This window comes from Pongo abelii, chromosome 17 (assembly GCF_028885655.2).
Source record: "Pongo abelii isolate AG06213 chromosome 17, NHGRI_mPonAbe1-v2.0_pri, whole genome shotgun sequence".
Taxonomy (NCBI): Eukaryota; Metazoa; Chordata; class Mammalia; order Primates; family Hominidae; genus Pongo; species Pongo abelii.
In genome coordinates, this window is record NC_072002.2 from 74,417,016 (window position 1) to 74,439,509 (window position 22,494).

General features: G+C 41.6%; 1 protein-coding gene across 6 annotated transcripts in view; it reads right to left on the reverse strand.

Moving 5' to 3' along the window:
* Positions 1-22,494, reverse strand: part of CCBE1 (collagen and calcium binding EGF domains 1) — a 262,780-nt gene that overhangs the window by 131,413 nt on the left and 108,873 nt on the right. The window lies entirely within an intron of this gene.

A 22,494-nucleotide genomic window follows, 5' to 3' on the forward strand; every position in this document is an offset into this window, starting at 1 on the left:
CAGTGAAGTGGGGCACCTACTTAGAGCAGCGAAGTACACTAAAGTACAAGTCCCTTAGCAGCAGAGTTACAAAAAGTCTTGAGACCTGTAGTCCTAATGCAAGATAAGGTCACGGGGCCTAAGGCACTCCTAGACCCTGAGCCTTTACCGTTAGGAAGAGCGTCCCCCCTTTCCAAATGGGGCATGGTGCACAAATGGATCTGCTGGTGCGGTCCAGCCTAGTACTGACACCATATGGTTTAAAACCAAGTGTAAACAGAGTGGTGAATGAGATAAACTCAGGGCAGTGTAAATGATAATCACCAAAAGGGTAACTCCTATGGTAATCTGCACCAATAGCTGGGCAGTTTATCAAAGCTTATGTATGCAATGGGCCTGTGTGCCCAAAAGCTTATGTATGTATCAGGCCTGAGTGCCCAAAGCTTATGTGTCAGGCTTACGTGTCAAGCCTATGTGTATGTATTGGGCCTGCATGCCCAAAATTACGTCAGGTCTGTGTGCCAAACCTGTATATCAAACCTGTGTGTCCAAACCCTATGTCTCCCTCAGCCTAGGGGGTGGAGTGTAAGTTACATGGACGTGCTTTGGTCAAGGAATAGACTGAGGCAGACATCCGGCCAGAGTGACTCAGTGAGTTTAGAGCGGAGGCGTGTAACTCCACTTGTTATCACAGCCATGTAGCCATAACATGGGAAGGCCATCCCTTGGCCCTATGCCACTACTGTCTGTAAAAGGCATAACTGCCCTGCTGACACTGTACAGGTGCTCTTGGGCTCTTGGGGCTTGGCTTGGCTCAGCTCAACATGGTTTGGCATGGTGGGCATGCTAGCGCCCAGAGTAAGACAGTGGAATGTAAGGTACATCTGCAAGACCAATAGGAGGAAGCAAGGACACAGCTTGGCTTGCTCATGCCCAGAGAAAGAGTTAAGCTGCTGACCCTGAAGGCAAGGGAGAGCCGGCTGTGCAGCTGTGTGTGAGGGCGGCCAGCTCAAGCAGCCCAGACAGGGTGGATGGTGTGAGAGTAAGCTGCTGCTGAGAAAGCTAGTTTGAGAAAGCTGTTGAAGAGAGCTGCTGCTGAATAAAATCATGTTTTACCTGCCTATTGCCCCCCAGGTGTTCTTTCTGCTCACCCACCCTCTGCCCTCGGACTTCAGCAGGAGCTGGATCTGAATCCCCAGATCTAACAAGTACGTAGGCAGAGAAGATAGGTCTATGTTTAAGCCAAGGTCATGATTTGTAAACTTGAGTTATTTATTGACTGCTTTAAATAATACTTCCACATAAAGATAAGGTTGAAACAGTGAAATTCTATCAACAATCCATTACCTCCCTTAGTCCTTTTAGTATGGTCTTTCATGCATGTGTATATACACACATGCAAACACACAAGCTGACTGGCTAGGGATGAACACCTGACCCACAGAAAAACCAATCCATTGGTAAGCCAGGAACCAATCAGAACCTATCTTTTTAGACTATTAACTAAGAAATTTAGCAATGTGAAACAGAATTAAAGAGAAGGGTAATCCTCTCCCACCATGGACAAACTGATACACTTCAGAGACTAGAAAATCAACCAGCTGCACAGAGAGAGGCAGAGACAACAGACCTTGTGGCTCCAGAGAGGTGGAGAAATGGACATAATGTGGGCCCACATGGGAATTGATTTCCTACACTCCATCTCCATGACAGTCCCCTGATCTTTTCAATAATAAACCTGCTTTCTACCTGAGTTACTTTGAGGGGATGTGCACACGCGTACGCTCTGGCCGGAATCCAGGTGTTTTTCCCATCCACACAGTACACTATTGTTACATGTTACTCCCCGGCCCATCCTAGTTCTGGCTGGGGTCAAGACTACCTCATGAGCTACTGGCACACTCCCTCATCTGGGGTCACTGAAAATTCCCTGAGCACTCACAGTTGTCCCTAATTCAGTGGCCTTCACACAGGTGGTGTGGAAAGCCTCCCTCATGTGTTGTGGCCACATGTGTCTCTATGTCCTCTGTGCCATCGCTGAGCCTGTGGCCAGGCCGCCTTAGAGGTTTCGATCTCTTGTCTGTTTCAGTTCTCTTGTTTGTTTCCCAGTTTGAGTGGTAGTGTTCAGGGAAAGGAGTCTTCCATATAAGTCACGGATTGCTTAAGCCCAAAACAGAAACAAGACTGTTGGCACGTTTATGAGATTATGTATTTTTGTTCTCTGATGAAATCTGTATCCACAATTAGACTAGGACGACAGAAGAGAGCAATGCAACCCTTTCCACCCCACCAGGTGGGTGAGCTGCCCAGAACATGCAGAGGTAAAGGTGCAGGTCCAGGCATGGACTGAATGAGAGACACAAGATGCAATGTTGTCTTGTTTCCAATATAAAACCCCAACTCTGCTTGTTAGAATATATGTGGATGGGGGTTAGGCGGAAGGATAGAACTAATCTGCTAAAAATAAGCACAATCAGCTGTTCTTGATTTTTTTAAAATAATATTTGTTTGCTACTTGTGCATTCATTTGGCCATCTGGCCAACATTTGGAAGCAGACAATCAGTAGCAAGCATCCAGGGTATTTACAAAATGATAGAAAAATTGAAGTAAAAATTCGGCCATTTTTTTTTTTCTGTGAATCAGGAGGATAACATCACTATTTGATTTTGGCTGTGGGCCTCCTCAGACAGGCTCAAAGGGCACCAGAGGCTGAGAAGCACTAGACCCTACAGGGCAAGGCCCCTGCTGGTATAAGTGGATCAGCTTCGGTGGACGCCTGGAAGCCCAGCACCAGGGCAATGATTCCAGTCACCAAGTCTTTGTTGAATGCTTACTAGCAACACAGAATTCTCATGCCACTGAGGACATAAAAGATGATCAGAAGCCAGTTCTTCCAAATAAAGGAACTTAGGATTTACAAGTCAGTAAAACATGTGCAACATTTCCACAAATGTACCAGAGTTGTTCGTAATCATAACAGCATTGGCTGGGCAAGCTAGGGCAGGGAATGTGATGAACAGTGGGCTTGAATAAGTGAAGTGGAGGAGGGGAGGCTTCTCAGGAAGGGAGAATAGCATGAACAGCAGCATAGACATGAGAATAACCATCTGGAGTGATAAACCTATGCTGAGTAGAAAGTTCCAGAAGGCTGCATAAGAGAGGTGTGTGAACAGCAGAAGCAGGACAAGCCTGAGATGGTGAGACATTCTTCCCAGGGCAATCTGACTCTAGGAGCCACATAAAGACAATCTTTATAACTATCAGCAGCTTAAAGCCTGATTTCCTCTTAAACTCTAAAACTTTCCTTTTGAAAATGTTTCATTTATATGTACAAGTTTAATACAAAGTTACACAAAATTCATATTTTATAGAAATGCATAAAGAATGAAGGGTAAATTCCTCTGTAATCCTATCCAGACAATCGTCATTTGACATAATTCTCTCAACTTTATACTTTCTATACTCTAATTATATAAATGAGATCACAAAATGAGATACTATATATATATATATACACACACACACATATAAACACTGTTTTTACTTTGTATATATTGAGTATTTTCCATTGTTAGTACATATAGCTGCATGTTATTTCATCATATGACTAGATCATGGTCATTAAACCATTTCTATACTAGTGTATTTAATGAGAAAACTAGAAACAACCTAAATATATGACAATGTCTTCAGTACTTCCTTTAGTACCCTTCAGAAGGTATCTATTACTAACTGGCTTGTATTTCACTGATCTTACCAACTATATTATGAAGTCTTTGGGATTCGCGTGAAACATCTATGTCTTTCATAGCACCTGGCACAGTCTCCTGGACAGAGGGTGTGTTCAAATACTGCAGCTGGAATGAAGACCATGAACACTGAGGCCATATGAGGTTGGCTGGGGAGAGGAGAAACTGAAGACCATTGAGAAAGGCTGATCATTTGCTAATGCGGGGTCAAAGTGATGACAGCCTGGCCTTGGTCCATCATGGTAGAAGTAGAAAACAAAGAATAGATCTAGGAGGGATTTAAAGGCCGTCAACAGGGGGACTACAAAGTATATGTTCAAGCATCAGTCACATGAATCTCAGCTAAGACCCATCAACATGATGGCTTGGAAAATCCAGCATGATCACTGCAACAGAACTGAGTAGTCAGCCTTGTTACCTTGCTCATGATGGGCTTGGCTAACACAAGCCCCTGCAGGAGAAAGGCGAGCATAGGGGAGAACAGAGAGTCAGGTAGAGGCAAGGGCCACCATTCAGGGGAGCATGAGGAGTCCACTCTTGAGTTTATCATGCTTGTGGTCGTCTTGGTTAACTCTGAGTGTCAAAAATGTAGGTAGGTAAAGGAGGGAGGGAGGGAAGGGAGTAGAAAAGAGAATGGCCAACGCTGGGGTTTAGTCAGATGAAGGCTGTCAGAGTTCTAGGAAGTGTTTTGTTCAAAACAGGGCTCCAGCCAATGGCACAGGACTGGGGAACAAGGTCTGGCCCTCAAAGAAGAGCATCAGAGAAGGGCTGCCAAGGGCTGTGTTGGGTCCACAGCAAGAAAGATGCAGTAGGAAGTAGACAAAGGGCTGTCACTCAGGCTGGGTAACCAGGGGCGAGGGGCAGGCTGGGGACAATGTCCATAACTCACTCTCTACAGCCCAGCCCCACACCGGGCCCCACTGAGGCCTATTGCACACCGTGCCTAACTTTAGAATTAGGACTAGCTTTGTAATTTGCCTGGCCCAGTGCAAGATGAACCTATGGGACACCTCATTTAAAAAATTAAGAATTTTCAAGATGGCAACAGCAAAGCATTAAACTAAGCACAGGGTCCTTTTAAGCATCAGGCCCTGTGCAAAAACCCAGACCCTGCAGCTAAGAGGGGAAGATGGGTTGTCCCTAGATTTTTTTTTTCTTTTTTAAAGAATGGTACAGATAAACAGCCTGTTCTCTTCTCAAACACACTGCTGGGTTTTCAAGCTTTTTTCTCCCCAAGAAAATCGAATGCAAAACTCAACCTAATGCATAAAATAGTCTCAGGTGCATCTTCTCAGGCTGCTCTATCAGGGCTCCTGAACTCCCCCCAAACCGCAAATGCATTGCCAAAGACCCCAAGTCACTACATCTGACCTTGGAGACTCAAAAGGCAGTGTTAAAGCTCACTGCAGTAGGCTCTATTATCTTGCATGAGAGAACAGTGAATAAGAAAAAGCCATATCTGGTAACTGAGAGTGAAATACCCAGGACACACACTGCAACAGCAACCATGGCTACTAGGGTGCCCCGCAGGCAGCAGGTCAGCAAATTCATCAGATGCATGGTTTCCACATCATTCTACCACAGTATCAGGTTGGCACACAATGTCTCTTCCAGGACCATTCATAACATATCCATTTTCATTATTTAAATGAAGTCCCTGGGTCAGTCACTTGTCTCTTGTGACCATCTTTGAGAGAAAATTTCCAGCAGGGAAACAATATGGAACAGGCTTGCTTAATAGGCTCATATGCATAATCTATCACTCACCCTAATTAAAACTATCTTTAGAAAAGCTATAAAATGGAAGCAAAAATTAAAAAAAATTAAAAGTCAACCTAAGATGATGGAAGTACCATGACATGAAACAACTGTAACTTTAAATTTCCAGATTTATCCTTAATACATGCTCTTCAGGCATTTGTTTGGAAAAGGCACTGATAAAGTAGGGAAGAAGTGCTCAACTGTCTTGAGAAAGGAACTGAGCTGTTCTGTTCTGGTGTAGATTGCCAAAGATCATGTTTGCAAATGCTGCTAATCTTATCTGAATATATTAATATAGTCCCTAAATCCTCCTATTAAGAAATACTACCACTGACACTGCAGCTGGCTAACATTTGCTTCTTAAATGCTATCACCACTCTCTTTTTTTCCACCCCCGACCCGCTGCTGCCCCAACCCCCAAGAAAAAAAATGATGGCTGCTTCCTGGAATGTTCAGCTACCAAAAAAATCTCTAAAGCATCATAAGACATTGAGAGAGAACAAAGATGAAAGTCAGGGTGAGATGAACAATTAAGATAAACTATGTAAAATTCTTTTTAAAGAACAAGCCTCATAAAGCTACCATGTTAGGACCACAAATCATTTTGCAGATTATTTCCCCTTTAAGCAAAGAGGTGAGAGGATTAGGTGATTTCTAAGCTCTCCTCTTGTCATGATGTTCTGGATTTATTGAAAGAGGTTTTAAATGCATTTTTTCTTTTCTTTTCTTTTTTTTGAGATGGAGTTTCGCTCTTGTTGCCAAGGCTGGAGTGCAGTAGTGTGATCTCGGCTCACTGTAACCTCTGCTTCCCGGGTTTAAGCGATTCTCCTGCTTCAGCCTCCCAAGTAGCTGGGATTATAGGCATCTGCCACCATACCCAGCTAATTTTTTGTATTTTTAGTAGAGATGGGGTTTCGCCATGTTGGCCAGGCTGGTCTCAAACTCCTGACCTCAGGTGATCCACCCGGCTTGGCCTCCCAAAGTGTTGCGATTACAGGCGTGAGCCACTGCACCTGGCTGCATTTTCTTTTATCTACTCTATTTCATTAGACATTTCTTGCTTGTGTGCCTAAGTCAGCTAATGGGGAAATCCAGCAGGCAGCGATGGGAAGCAAATGATTGCAGTTATGCTTTTTCCTTGACTCCACCTCAAGACCCATCCCACGCTGCAGCCCAAGTGGATCGGGTTTTAATGTAGCAATTCTATCAGTGACCCATGCTCTGCTGCTCACTGACACCCCTTCTGTGTGTCATTTTCCAGGGCTGATGATATCCTACATTCTGCCTAAAATTGTCTGAAACTCTATTCAAGACTTGCCAACTACGTGACTTTGCTCACTACCACCACCACACTGTTCCGTTACTGACAGGGATAAAGATTATCGTGCTTAAAAGTCATTGCCAACAGCGTGCAGATTTAAAGCAGACCCAACAACTCCTTCCAGGTTTTATCAGCAGACACATATCACATACAGAAGCATCCATCCCTTTCCTAATGCTATTTTTAAATTTTTGTATTTTAAAATTTTCTTCATTTGTTTTTGAACTTTCTTCTTGCTCACAGATTTTTAGAAATCGCTGTGGTAGCTATTCCTTTTCTATTTTTTTAAGTCTGAATTCATATAGAGAGAACCACAGTTAGGAGAATCCTTTTCAGGGCAAGAGTGGGTTTCTACAGGGGTTCTTCTGGCACTTTCCAAACCTGAACGTCTCCAAGTCCTGATATCTCAAATTATCTGGCAGAAATAAGAGGCCCTTTTTTTTTTTTTGGCAGAATGTGAGGTTCTGCTCTGTTGTAACAACACTGTCTTCTCACAAGCTACTCATGTGCCTTATAAGAAGATAACCCACAATCCCTGACTCTGCTTTATTCAATGACTAGCTACTGCAGACTGTGTAAATGGACAGGACAGCCAGAGAGGTGAGTGGGAAGTTTAGTACAGGTATGATTGAAAGCACATGTACCCTAAAACTTAAAGTATAATAATAATAATAAAGAAAGCACTTAGTATTATTTCTCCCCAAGACTTCTCGAAAGGAGCTAGCACAGAGTATTGGTGAACAGACTTCTGAGCACCTTTTTCTATGTGGCCTCCAAGAAGAAACCAATGGACTATTTACTTTTCTACTTAGCAAGGTTTCAAGAGACTTTCTAATAACATAAGCCTTCTGATTACTCCCTTTCTTGATCATGAAAACTAGGGAGAAGACGGCTAAACTGAAGCAACTTGGAGCTAGTCTTTCAGAAGATACACTGCATCTGCTCAGTTCACCTGCGTAGACCAAAAACAGTGCATGCTGTAGGTGGCCCAGTCCAGCTGAATTTTATCAGATGGGCATGTGTCTCCTTCCCCAACTGCTGGCCTCAGCTTCTCAGAAGGGAGTGTATTGAGCCAAGGTGAGCCCTGCAGGTGGTCACTTGGACACCTCTGCCCATCTGTGAGAGTGAACAGCGTGCTTTCCACTGTGGAAGGCTGCAGTGCCACAGCAAAGTGATTCACACATAAAGGACATGGGCAGGCCATGAGTTCTCTCCAACCAGGGACATCTTGCCAACTAAACTTGCCAACTAAACCTCCCACCTGCCACCTCTACCTTAGTCCTGCCTGAGTGTGCTCTTACCCACTACCTTCACGGACGTCTCTGCATCTCTGTTCACTGGCTGTTTCCACTCTCAAACCTACTTCCTTTTCCTCTCTGCAGAGGGGTGCATCTCGGGTTATCTCCGAACGATGTTCGATTCCACTCTCTCCTTTTATTCAAACAATTCTCCTCACCTGAGTGGCTCCCCAGCAAGCCTGGCTCTCCCTCCAGCAATCCAATCTAGAAAGCTATAGCATCTGCCTCATAAGGGCTGGGTTGGCTGTGGTTCATTAAGAAGGTATTGAGCACTTTATTGTACCAGCTTGCCAGAAACCCAACACTCCCTCTAAATCTGTTGCTTCACCTGATGCCGATTTTACTAGCAGTCTGTCCTAAAAATGGTACATCTGGTAATAAAAACAGATATTTTGAGCACCTATTAGATTTCAGATGCCATGAACTATCCATTAGTTGATTTATCTTTTGCATCTATTCATCAATTCCTTTAATTTTTGCAATAGCACTGCAAGCTACATACAAACTCCCAATTTACAGATAAGAAAACAGAATGTCAAAGAGGAAGTAGCTGCAATAACACAGCTAGTAAATTAGAGTCAAAATGAGGCACAAAGCCCAAATTCTTTTTTACACAATGTTGAACACAGATGTTATTTTTAGCAGTTCATCTCCCCCCGCTCTTTAAAACAAAACAAAACAAAAAGAGACAGGGTCTTGCTCTGTGGCTCAGGATAGAGTACAGCAGCACAATCAATCATAGCCCACTACAGCTTCAAACTCCCAGGCTCAAGCGATCCTCCCACCTCAGCCTCCTAAGTAGCTGAGACTACAGGTGCTCAACACCGTGCCTAGCTAATTTTGTTTTTGTAGAGATGGAGTCTTGCTCTGTTACCCAGGCTGGTCTTAAACTCCTGGCCTCAAGTGATCCTCCTGTCTGCGCCTCCCAAAACACTGGGATTAGAGGAGTGAACCACTGCACCCGGCCTCAGCTCCCTTTTCTTAGGCAGGTATCACTACCCAGATAATGCCAGATTCTACAACTTCTTTCTCTCATTCTTAAACAGAATAGGCAAAGGCATTTTCTACTTTTGAAGATCTGTTACTCTTCATTTGCCTGTCATTTGACAAGCTCTTCCTGAACACACGCTCCACATTGTTTTAGATGTGGTGAGAAATAGCAAAGGGTAAAGAATACTCATTTCCTTTAAGGAGCTTAGATCTAGCCTGGGAGAGGGAGTTTCTGCTAGATCACTCTGATATGAATAATTAAGTAGGAAGCTGCACACCACTGAACAATGCTGCCATCAAGCACAACCCACAAGGAAGAGGAACAATAAGGTGGTGCTGGGGAACATGAACCTACACAAAAGAGACACAAAACGTTTAGTGAGGTCAAGCAGGGCCACCCTCAGACCATCTGCTCTGTGGGGGAGGGGCTTTGAAAGCCAGGCCTCAAAGCCAGTATAGTCAGCCACCAGTTTTTGATGCGAGGCATCAATGATGTCTAAGGACATTGTGCCTGTCTCTGGTCTGCTGGCTGTAACACTTTTGGATTCTGCGAGACTTTGCAAACATTCTCTTGGATTTGACGTAAGCTCCAGACAGCTGTGAGCAAGACTTGTTACCAGGATCCCTGAGATCACAGTGAGGGGAAGGAGAGTTTTCTGCGACACTGCCAGGGCAGTGACCTCTCAGAAAATGAAAGGGAAGTCATCCTTGGAGATGTGCTGGCGGGGGTGGGGCAGGACCTCCCAAGGGCCTCAGGCAGCTCATTAACGTGATATTAAATTGCTCTGTGTGTGAGGTTTTCAGAAAGGACAAAGGGCAGAACTGCTGCTGAGCCAGGAAATCAGAGCAGAATTCCAGCACACTGGCTCCAGGAGAGCCGGACGTCCCCTAGGCTGCCCACCAACCAGGATGAATATCGAGACATCAGAGCCTCTGTCATTTACATGGTCCCCTAGCAGTGCCCTGGGCCTGAATCCCACAAAGCTGGTCCTTCAGCTGGGAGCCATATTGCTTCAATTTCATGCTCCATCACAAGAGTAAGTCGACTGCTGAGTTGTAACGTATGAGCTTCAGCCAGAAATTCGCCCTCCCACTTCTGAGTATAATAGCAGTCAGTCCCTAGGAGTGAAATGTGCACCTTTTTTGGGTCAACAGTAGAGCAAGCCAGAATTAACTCAGCCCTTTTAGAAGTCGGCTTGCTAATGGCATCACGAAAGGTTGAAGCATTTGGCAAGTAATCATATATTATTGCTTTACATTATTATGTAACTTTTCCTTATGTGTTTCTTCTTGCTTTTAAAAAAATTAGATCTTAAGGTCTTCGATAATAGTGATTTTAAAAAATCTATCCTTGAGTTCATGTCCTTTGTAGGGACATGGATGAAGCTGGAAACCATCATTCTCAGCAAACTATCGCAAGGACAGAAAACCAAACACCACATGTTCTCACTCATAGGTGGGAATTGAACAATGAGAACACTTGGACACAGGGTGGGGAACATCACACACCGGGGACTTTCGTGGAATGGGGGGATGGGGGAGGGAGAGCATTAGAAGATATACCTAATGTAAATGATGAGTAATGGGTGCAGCACACCAACATGGCACATATATACATATGTAACAAACCTGCATGTTGTGCGCATGTACCCTAGAACTTAAAGTATAATAATTAAAAAACAAAATCTATTCTTATAGTAGTCCCAATACTAAAGTGAATAAATGGATAAACATATGGATGAAATGGAAAATCTGTACATATATGGAGGGCTTATAATGAGGTTGATTTAATCTCTTAATATGTTTTATGTCATACATACAGAAGAGTCATTCTCTCAAAGTATGATCCTTACTTTGGAATTAGAAATGCAAGTTCTCAGGCCTCACCCAAGACCTGCTGAGTCTGCAACTCTAGGGGAAGGGCTCATCAATCTGGATTTCAATGAGAGCTGGTGGCAAATGTTGTTTAGACACAGTTCACCCTTTAGACTACTGGAAATTCTAGTCTAGTCTTTAATCTCTGGAGAAACCCAAGAACAGCCTACATCCTTTTCAGAATGATCAAAGATTGACACCAAAGTGGGTTTTTGTTGTGGTTGTTTTGGCAGACATGGTATCTGGAGAAGAAAACAAAAATGAAAATAATTTTTTACTTGGCATTTGCTGGCATTTTCATAGTTACTGAGCATGCAAAGAAATAAACCATGAAGCCCATGACAGTGACTGAACACAGGTTTTTCCAAAATGTCTTGCACTATCAAATCAATCCCTCAATCAGCTTGCTTTTGAGTTTAATCGAGCCAAGGCAGTATTATTGTAGCTGTCACAAATGTTATGGGTTTTTTCCCCCTTGCCCTGTGAAGCTGGAACCAATTGTTGTTATAAAGAGACTAAATAAAAAAGGTCCTGGATTTCTTGTTATTACAGATCGATTTTTTGAGATCCTAGAATATCATATGGGTTTTTTGTAACATAATTAAAACCATGTGAAATGGCACAACATAGACTTTACCAGAGATTGATATGATCATGCTTCCAAATGATATACTTCAAGGAAGAAAATCACTAGATAACAGTTTTCCTTAATATCCTCCATCCCAGTTTTATATCACATTGTTCAAAAAATCTGCTTTATGAGAAATGTCAAAATATGTAAATCAGTCAGGATCATTTCTATTGGTTGGTTAACCTTATTCACTTTCAAAGTTTAGCAAATAGAGATACGTTTGCTTAATAGGGAGGCAGGGACAGCCTTCAGAGGGCAGGCAGCTGAAACTGAATCCCAGAACCATTTTCACAAGAATAAACTACGACTTCTCAGAACATTTGTGCTTCATTGAGGATGCAATGTCTTGAAGACATTAAACAGTATACGTGTGTGCCCCTAAGATGGTTTTAGTTTATGTGTCAATCCAGTTAGACCAAAGTGTCCAGTTTTTTGGACAAACACTAGTCTAGGTGTTGCTGTAAAGATATTTTAAGATGTGATAAACATCCAGTATCAGTAGACTTTGAGTAAAGTATACTGCCTTTAACAATGTGCATAGGGCTGGGCACAGTGGCTCACACCTGTAATCCCTGCACTTTGGGATATCAAGGAGGGTGGATCACTTGAGGCCAGGAGTTCCAGGACCAGGCAGGCCAGCATGGTAAAACCCTGTCTCTACTAAAAATACAAAAATAAGCCAGGTATGGTGGTGCGCACCTGTAGTCCTAGCTACTCAGGAGGCTGAGGCACCAGAATCGCTTGAACCTGGGAGGCAGAGGCTGCAGTGAGCCAGGATTGTGCCACTGCACTCCAGCCTGGGCAATACAGCGAGACTCCATCTAATATATATATATATATATATACACACACACACACACACACACACACGTATATATGTATACATGTATATATACACATATATAGTGTGTATTTATATATATATACGTATATATACATATATACGTGTATACATATGTGTGTGTATATATACATATATGTGTGTGTGTATATATATATATATATATATATATATATATATATATATATGGGATAGGCCTCATCCAATCAGTTGAAGACCTTAAGAGCAAACACTGAGGCTTACTGAGGAAAAACTCCTACCTCCAGACAGCAACACAAAATCTGCCTGTGTTTCCAGTCTTCAGACTCAAGACTGCAGCATCAGCTTTTACCTCAATCTCCAGCTTACACTGTTTTAACTTAGGAAGCACCACCAATTGTGTGAGCCAATTTCTTAAAATAAACTTCTCTTTCTGTTTCTCTGAGGACTCCTGACCAACATACAGTCCCCAACCCTAATTTTTAACCCAGAGTCTCCAAGACATTCACACTCTTTTCTCACCATTTTAGTTGAAATAACTTAGTTCAAAGTGCAGAGAAAAAAAATAAAATCAGGGAACTGAGAAGAATTATCCTAAATCCTACTGCCCACACCTTCACAAGTAGAAAATGGAGCTATTGCTGTACTATCATTACTACAAGTTAGAGTCACTGCCTTAAACATCCAGAATCCTACAGAACTTAAGTATGCTTCCATGATTCCATTTGGTGTATTAAATGATTCAGCTATTTACAGGCCTAGCTTTCCCATTTCATCAGGAGCATCTCAAGGACAGGAAATGTCGATTTTAAAAATAGTTTCATGTAATAGGTATGAAATATATTTTTGCTAAATGAATGAACTGTCAAAATCTTCAAAATAATTACCATTCTAAATGATCTTTTGGTTCTTCAGTTTTCCTTCATTTCAAATAGGACATGTTCTATCTGTGCTACGAGGCACAAATGGAACACAGCAGCTGGGACTAAAAAAGGCTACACCCAGGTGCCCAGTAACTCCTGACATAATTCAGAGTTTAGGCATCACTGGTTCACACTAGTGCCTCCCATGCGATCTGATTATAATAATGTTAGATGGCTTTTTCAGTGAGTCTAGATTAGACCACAGTGATCCTGAAACTGACCACAGTGCAGTATTTTCAAAGTATTTATAATACGGTTAGTTGCCCAAAAAGTGTCTTTAGTTTAGAACTTCCAATAATTTAGTTGAAAGAAACTGAAGATGTGAAATGTAAGCTCACAGTTGTACCATAAAACATCTTACTTAATAAGCCACACTTACAGGAAATGAATGGCCAATGGGATGTATTAGAGAAACGGGGTCTATATCTACAACACTGTAGTAGAAATTATATTGCACTAACATGGCTTGTTATAAATTGAGTCAAAACCACGAACTGATTTCACAAACTTCCTCCCAAAAGTCATTTCATCTTAACTCTACACATATATTCCACAAAAATATAACTTTAAACTTCTATACTCTATTTTTGAGGAAGAAAGTTGAAATAAAAAATGTGCTGGTTAATGTAACTTTCATGAAGCAGATTTGCAGGGATATTCTCTGTTATATTGTAGCCTGGCAAGGTGTTTAGCTTTGTTACATAGGTCTTGTGGCATCCATGTGTTTGCCTGGGGTGAGGACAGACTTCAGCTTATACCTCTAAGTAGATGACTCTTCCTCCTGTTAAAAAGAATTAATACACTCCATTATGGGTTGAATTGTGTCCCTCTAAAATTCGTATGTGTGGAAGTCCTAACCCCCAGGACCTCAGAATGTGAGGTTTGGAAAGTAGGGTTGTTGCAGATGTAATTAGTAAGACGAAGTCATACTGAAGAAGGGTGGGTCTCTAATCCAATCCATATAAAAAGGGGAAATTTGGATGTAGAGACACACACACACAGGGAAAACACCACGTGAGGATAAAGGCAGAGATCGGGGCGATTCTCCTGCACACCAAGCAACACCAGAGATGGCTAGCAGACCTCCAGAAGGTGGGGGACAGACCTAGAACAGAATCTTCCATGCAGTTCTCTGAAGGAACCAACCCTGCTGATGCCTTGATCTCAGACTTCAGCCTCTAGAACTATGAGACAATAAATCTCTCCTCTATGAGCCACCCAGTTGGTGGCACTTTTTAATGGCAGCCCTAGCAAATTAATCCACACTCCTACCTGCCACGGAATTCATGCGAAACATGCAAGGAGGCAGACTGCACCAGGTGCGGATCACAGGGCAAAAGGTGAAAGAGCAGAACAAGGTCAAGGGGAAAGTGCACTTTTCTAGGTTATCCACAAAGCTGCCAGCCAGCATTTGGGACAAACCTACAGGAATAATGACGAGATATTTTAATAAAAGTGTCCTCAGACTGAGAATGTTCAAATTATAGTCAGGATTTTGATACTAGAAATTAATATCTAATACAGACTAACACAATATGATCAATGCTGACAAAGGATGGCAGAATTTGAGAGAGAGGAGAAAGAGAATAAAGACCAGTTGACCCTTGCAGAGTCTTGTGAATATTATGCTTAAGTTCGCTGCAAAGTTTTCATTTCATGCAGTCTTTCTTCAGTCTTTCTTAACCAATCATTTGACCATCATTGATAGGGTCCTAAGTTGCGGTGGCTAGAGATAATCATCTGGAAGACTGGTCATAATCCACATTGGCAGCTACAATTCTCATGCCCAGAGCAGGTCATACCGGGTAAGAGCCCCCTCCCACCTCACCAATTTTGCATAGACGGAGTTCTGCTGGAATTGGTAAGTATACAGCCAGTAACTACCATCACAATCCAGATACAGAACATCACCCTAATCCCACATGTCCCTTTAGTTAACCCCTTCCCCTCCAGCCCCAGGCAAACATTGATTGCTTTTCTCTTGTTTTTCCTTTGTAAGGAAAGTTACTAATCTTTTTGCATTTGGCCTTTTTCACTTGGCATCATGCATTTAAGATCCATTCATGTTCTTGCATTTAAGATCCATTCATGAGTGTATGTTCCTTTTTATTGCCAAGTTAGCGTTCATGTTGTGGATATACCACAACAGCACACATGAAAGGCATTTGGCTTGTTTCCAGGTTTTGGAGGTTACAAGTAAAGCTGCTATAAATATTTGCATACAAGTTTTGTGAGTGTGTGTGAACAAAAGTTTTCATTTCACTTGGGTACTCAAGAGCAAAGCTGCCAGGTCACTTGATGAGTGTGAAATTGAACTTCATAAGAGAATATCAGTGTTTTCCAAAATGGTTGTACCATTCAGATGGCTGTTTTTAAAGTAGCTCACTACACTTGACATTCAGGAAAATATTCAAGTCTGTAAATATTTTTGTCAATAAACAGCTTTAGTAGAAATATCAATGTTAAATGGGGACAATGCCTAAGACTTGTGAAAAACCTAGGTGTTTATAACTGGGGCAAAGCTGTAGTGGACAAAGGCATAAGACTAAAAGCTGCCTCTGTCTGCCCTTATTTTGATTGTGACTAAATGTGGAATTAAATTGCTTTTGCTGCCTCCCCTACAACGATGAGCTGTGAGTGAGGCTTGCACTTGGTTTCTTTACCCAGCCATGCCCTGTCTGCTTGCTCTGCCAACCTGCCACTCCCTCCAATGCTTCTGTCTTGGTGCCAAACAAATGACTTCAGAAACACAGAGAAGCTGAAATGCATCCGTTTGTCTGGAATCCATGCATGTCTCGCTCAGACTGTGCCTTTCCCTAAAGACCTGTTTGCTGTCTTTTGAAGTGAGAATACCAGCAAGTCTGCATAGTCGGTTTTGCCTACCTGAAAGAGATTTTTTTCTGACTCCTCCCTAATCCCTTCTCTCTCTGAACTTGACTCTAGACATAGATATGCCTATATATGCTCAGGACCAAAAGAAAACCTGGTACTAAGCTAAAGGCCAGCTGGCTGGCACATGAAAGAAATCCAATACTTTATTTCCTTCTCCGAAGGGTCCTCATGTGAACTTGTGTTTGTGGAGATGCAGAAGTGTTTGCGGTGGGTGTGTTTCTGAGAGTGTTTAGCTGTCCTGGATGTGGAAGAAAATGGGAAAGGGATGGCGAAGTTTGAGAGAGAAAAGGCTGAGCATTGAACACATGCTTGGGGCCAATGCAAACTTAGGGAGAAAAGCGTTTGTGGGGTCACCAGATGGCAGCTCAACCTCAGAGGCTGCTCTAAGCCTCCAGGCAGCAGTTCCAGCTGGAGTTGGTTTTCTCTCCAACAAAAACTAAGTCTGGCAGTGCAGAGGAGGTTTGAAGATTAATTTAATAAAAGGAAAGCCCCCTGGAAAGACACAAGGGACTAGCTTAAGCTGCCCCTGATTGATGGCACTTCTGCTATTCCCCAGTTTCTTAAGCTGAATCATAAAGTCTACCCCAGACATATGAGATCACATTTGATGAAAATATGCTCAAATTTGTCTGCCAGTAGAAAGAGGTGTTAATAAGAATTTGTGGATTTTTAAGAATCAATTCCATATGTATCCATGAACAAATGAGCAGAGGTATAAAAGACAAACCTATGCCTGTACATAGGCACACACCCCATGTGTATTAGTGGTTCAACAAATGAGGTAGTTGTAGTGTTACTGTATGAAATTTTGAACAGATGTAAATAGAGAAAAATAAATCAATAACATGGATTGACCAAAGTGAATGAGTCACGAAGGAAAGCCGATCTACAGAGCTAAAATAGCTTCAATAGAAGATGCCTGTTTTTCATAAGGCCTAAAACCATAAAAACCCTAGAAGAAAAATCTAGGCAATACCAACCAGGACATAGACATGGGCAAAGACTTCATGACTAAAACACCAAAAGCAATGGCAACAAAAGCCAAAATTGACAAATGGGATCTAATTAAACTAGAGAGCTTCTGCAAGCAAAGGAAACTATCATCAGAGTGAAGAGGCAACCTATAGAATGGGAGAAAAGTTTTGCAATCTATCTATCTGACAAAGGACTGATATCTAGAATCTACAAGGAACTTAAATGTACAAGAAAAAACAACCCCATCAAAAAGTGGGTGAAGGATATGAACAGACACTTCTCAAAAGAAGACATTTATGCGGCCAACAAACAAAGAAAAAGCTCATCATCACTGGTCATTAGAGAGATACAAATCAAAACCACAGTGAGATACCATCTCACTCCAGTTAGAATGGCGATCATTAAGAAGTCAGGAAACAGATGCTCGAGAGGATGTGGAGAAATAGAAATGTTTTTACACTGCTGGTGGGAGTGTAAATTAGCTCAACCACTGTGGAAGACAGTGTGGCAATTCCTCAAGGATCTAGAACCAGAAATACCATTTGACCTAGCAATCCCATTACTGGGTATATACCCAAAGGATTATAAATCATTCTACTATAAAGGCACACACACACATGTTTATTGCGGCACTGTTCACAATAGCAAAGACTTGGAACCAACCCAAATGCCCATCAGTGACAGACTGGATAAAGAAAATGTGGCACATATACACTGTAGAATACTATGCACCCATAAAAAAGGATAGCCTGCTGAACTGCAAGCCAATTAAACCTCTTTTCTTTATAATTACCCAGTCTCAGGTATTTCTTAATAGCAATGCAAGAACGGACTAATACAAACTCAAGCCTTTGTATGTGTCCTGAGAGAATCCATTCAGAAGACAAGTTTGATTCTATGACTCTCCTGCTTGAGATTGGCAAGTTAACAGTTTCCTATCACCGTAAGGCAAAGGATCAGAATGCAACACACATGTTCTGCCCTTCACCTGGCTTGCAAGATGCACCATGGCTCATGACCTCCCAGCTGTCCGAGTTGGAGTCACACTGTCCTGCTTTAGCTTCTGCAGCAGCCCGCCATGTTCCTTCCAGCCAAAAAGGCTTCAACATGTTCCCTCCACATGGAATAGCCCTGGCTCACCCTTCAGATCTCATAAATGTCATCTGTTCCAGGCAACCCCTTCTGATGCCCCCTCAACTCCCAACGTTCCCAGGTCTCTCTGTTATAAGCCCTCTTATCCCCCATGTAATCACCTTCACGGCACTTCAATGCTACCTGAAATCACAATGGCCATTTTACATTTATTCGGTGATCATCGGATTATTATCTGCCTCTCCACCAAGACTGCAGGCTCCTAAAAATAAGAATCCTTTTGGGCTATCACTGAATTCCCAAAATCAAGCTCAAGGTTTCATATGTCCCAGAAGCTCAGAAAATAACTGGTGGATGAGTGAATACTCAATCAAATCCATTGGGATTTGCTGAGAACCACTTTCAGGTACCTCAAATTCTAGCTTCTCCAGTCAGAGGTGGAAAAGCGGCAACATATCTCATTTTGTTAAGTATCAGCAAAACAACTTTTTAGCTATCATAAACCCAGGTGGAAGGAAAATTACAAACAGATGCTGAAGATGCCTGGCACCCTGATCCACTCCTCATCCAGTACTGCATTCTTCATTGTGTGCGTCATAGCCATACCTTTTCATCAAGCTTGTACAAACAGCTTAATCCACACAAGTAGGCATTAATATCATTTAAAAATTGTCACTTAGTCAAAGTGGCATGTCCTATTTAAATAAGTTTAAGTTGCCTACATGTATTTCAACTACTGTTTCTAAACCTGCTGCCATGATTTTAAGTGTCTAGCGATAAAATTTTAGATCAAAGGAGTAAACTTTGGGTTTGGAAAAATTTGCTACAAAGTTCAGATCAAAATGCAGGAAAATCTGTCTTTTTAGTAATAATATTGGCCTTTTAGTAATTTCACTTTTAATTTGATACATGTAAAATACAGGTGACATATGTACACGTAAAATAGTACACGAAAACTAGTATCATGGAGATGAGAAATGCTCAGCCTAACTTTAATGTTCCACTTTAGTCATAAGAGATTTCTCATGAGTTCAGTCCAATAAAGGACTCAAAGTTTTTAAAACAAAAGTCACATGATACTCCCTGGGAAGAAGAGTGAATGAGCCACTGGATTACCCTCTTCCTTTCATTTCAACCACAGGGAGGCTAGTAGCATGAAAATAGTGTCTGTATGTGGGTGGGAAGAATCAAATCTACACAAACACACTTGAGAAGAAGATAATCTCCACGTCTAGAAACAGAAAAACATAATGGTGAGTGGCTGAAATCCTCTGGCCCATGGGGAATGGCCCCCACTGTGTTTAGCTTCAATAAGCATGCTTTGGGACACAACCAGAACCAAGCTCCCTGGAAGAAGTAATGAGCTAGGACTACACCAATATTAAGCCTAAAATATCCCTTCATCAAACCCTAGATATGATCAGAAATGTAATACTCTCCTACGGCCAAGGAGGAAAGAACATCTGCGATGGGAAAGAAAAGTTGGCCAGCACTGCAAGGGAGCTCAGCATCCAGAATGGACCTCATCCGCATGACAAAGCCCAAAATTTTCAACAAAAGTTTCAGACCCATTCAACACTGTGCACCCCTCATAGACAGGCTAGAGCAACCATGAAAACACATAAGATGATTTCACATAAAAATTATAAAAGCTTAATAGGAAATCCAGTAAGAAACACCTGAAAGGCACAACAGATGAGAATTCATGTGATGCAACCTGATAAAGCATTCTGCAAAGTACCTTAAAAACATTCTTTATTCTTTGAGAAGGGACAGCAAACTTTCCATGAGTCTGGAGATCAGAAAAAACAGAAGGCAGACACGAAACAGAATGAAATGGAAACCATGAACATGGAAATAAAATTTTTAAGTTATAAAAGAATAGATATTCATTTTGTTAGGAAGAAAAACTGGCGAACATGAAGGAAGAATTGAAGATGACTTCACTGGTAAGTTCTACCAATGTGCACAGAATAATCTAACTTCACAGAAACTCTTTTGGAGAATTAAGATGTACTTCCCAAATTGCTTTATAAACCTTAAAGCCCAGTAACTATGAGAAAGGAAGCTAATCTTAGTCATGAATATCAACGTGAAAATCCTAAACAAAATGTTAACACTCCAAATCTAGCAACAAAGAATATATTGTGGTCAGCTTGAGTTTATTTCAGGAATGGAAGTTTAACACTGAAAACAATAAATAGGATTTGTCACCTTAACAGACTGCAGAAGAAAAATCATAATCATCTCAACAGGTACCAAAAAGCATTTGCTAGCATTCAACAGTCATGTATGAAAAAATGTTTTAGCAAACCAGGAATAGAAGAGATTTACTTTAATCCCGTTATATTAGTCAGGACAGAACATGTTATAGGAACTAACAGACTCCATTTTCAAGAGCTTAACATATAAAGTATATTTCTTGCTCATACACAGTCTGCTTATGTTCTATAGGCTTTTTGGAGTAGCTGTCTTCCAAGAAGCAACTCAGATCTAGGAGAGATTTGTCTAATCTATTGCCACTCCTATTCAGCGTTTTTCTGAAAGTCTCAGCTACTGAGTTAGGCAAGAGAAAGAAATATGAAAGAAAAATAAAATTTACTTTAATCACAGATAAGATTATAAAACAGAATCCAAAAGAATCTTGAAGTTAATTACTAACATAAGGAAGTTTAGCAAGTTTGCTAGATAAAAATTTATACTTGAAATCAATTGTACTTTTTGTAAAGAGGCAACAAATGAATTTTTGAAGATACTATTTTTGATAGCAAGGAGCCAGCAATAAGTTGGAGAAAAGAACTCTACAAGGAAAATATAAAGCTTTGCAATATATTAGAGAAGGCTAAGAAGAAATCAGATCCTGATAATGAGGTGGAAGACTTGTATTATACAGATGTTGGTTCTTAAATTCATCTACAGATTGAATAAAATCCTAATAGATTGTTTTAGTAGAATTTGATGCTAAAATTTACATAGCTCAAAGGGCCAAGAATAGCCAAGATTAACTTTTGGTTTTTGAGGTATAGCCTATACACAAGTAAATTCTATAATTACATTAATCTGAGTGTACAGCCTGATTATTTCTGACATGTGTGCAGACCTCATAACCATCACTTGGATTAAGAGGTAAATATTGGCTGGGTGTGGTGGTGCATGCCTGTAATCTTAGTACTTGGGAAGGCCAAAATGCGAGGATTGCTTGAGTCCAGGAGTTTGAGACCAGCTTGGGAAACTTAGTGAGACCCCATCTCATTATAAAGAAAGAAAAAAAAGAGGTAAATATTTCCAGCACTCTGTATGGTTTCCTTGTGCCCTTTCCAGATTATAACCTCCTAATACTGAACTTTTCCCACTAGTGATTAGCTTTGCTTGATTTTGATCCTCATATAATTGGAACCATGCAGTATGTTTTCTTTTTGACTAGTTTAACTCTTGTAGGTAATTTTTCTACCAGATAGCAAGAAATATTTCTCTTCTTGATTCTAGAGGGCCCCTCTTGCTGGGCTAATGCAGCCCCTGGTAGCTCTAGCAATGAGAGCTAGCAATGGCAGTATACAGCTCTTCTGGCATCTGGTTCCTGCAGTGAAGTGCTTCTCAGAACCAAGCTCCAGCAGTGCCAAGTGACCAGCAACGCCCAGCATTTTTCAGCTTCCCCCAGCATCCTCTCAAGAGCTTGAGCTTCCTCTCAAGCTCAGTGGAAGACCACCTGTGAGGCACCTCAAAGGCTCCCCTGATGCCCCCTCGGGAGGCTTTGCACCAGGCTACTGCAGGTGACGAACCATCCCATGCACAACTTCCCCAGTAACCCCTTGGGTGGCTTCACAGTGATTTTTAAGGTGTGATACTTCCTGACGGATGGCTTTCCCCAGCATCCCAGAGGGAGGATGTCCTGCAAGTTCCGGTAACACAACATCTTAGCAACATAACCACACATTAAAGCACAGCCATGCCTTTCCAGGAAGGTCTGGAACTCAAACCTTAGGGATCCCTGGGGACGGGGAAAGGGAGAGTGAATCTCTTTCCTGGTCTCTATCTCAGCCTTAGGGGTAGTATATCTACTTCCTAGATTGCCAATTCACAAACTTACATTATAGTTATCTAGGAGAGGATAGTTCATCAATATGGGCCACATTAGTGATAGAAAGCTTAAACTCACCAATTTTACATAATAAATAGAAAAATTTACC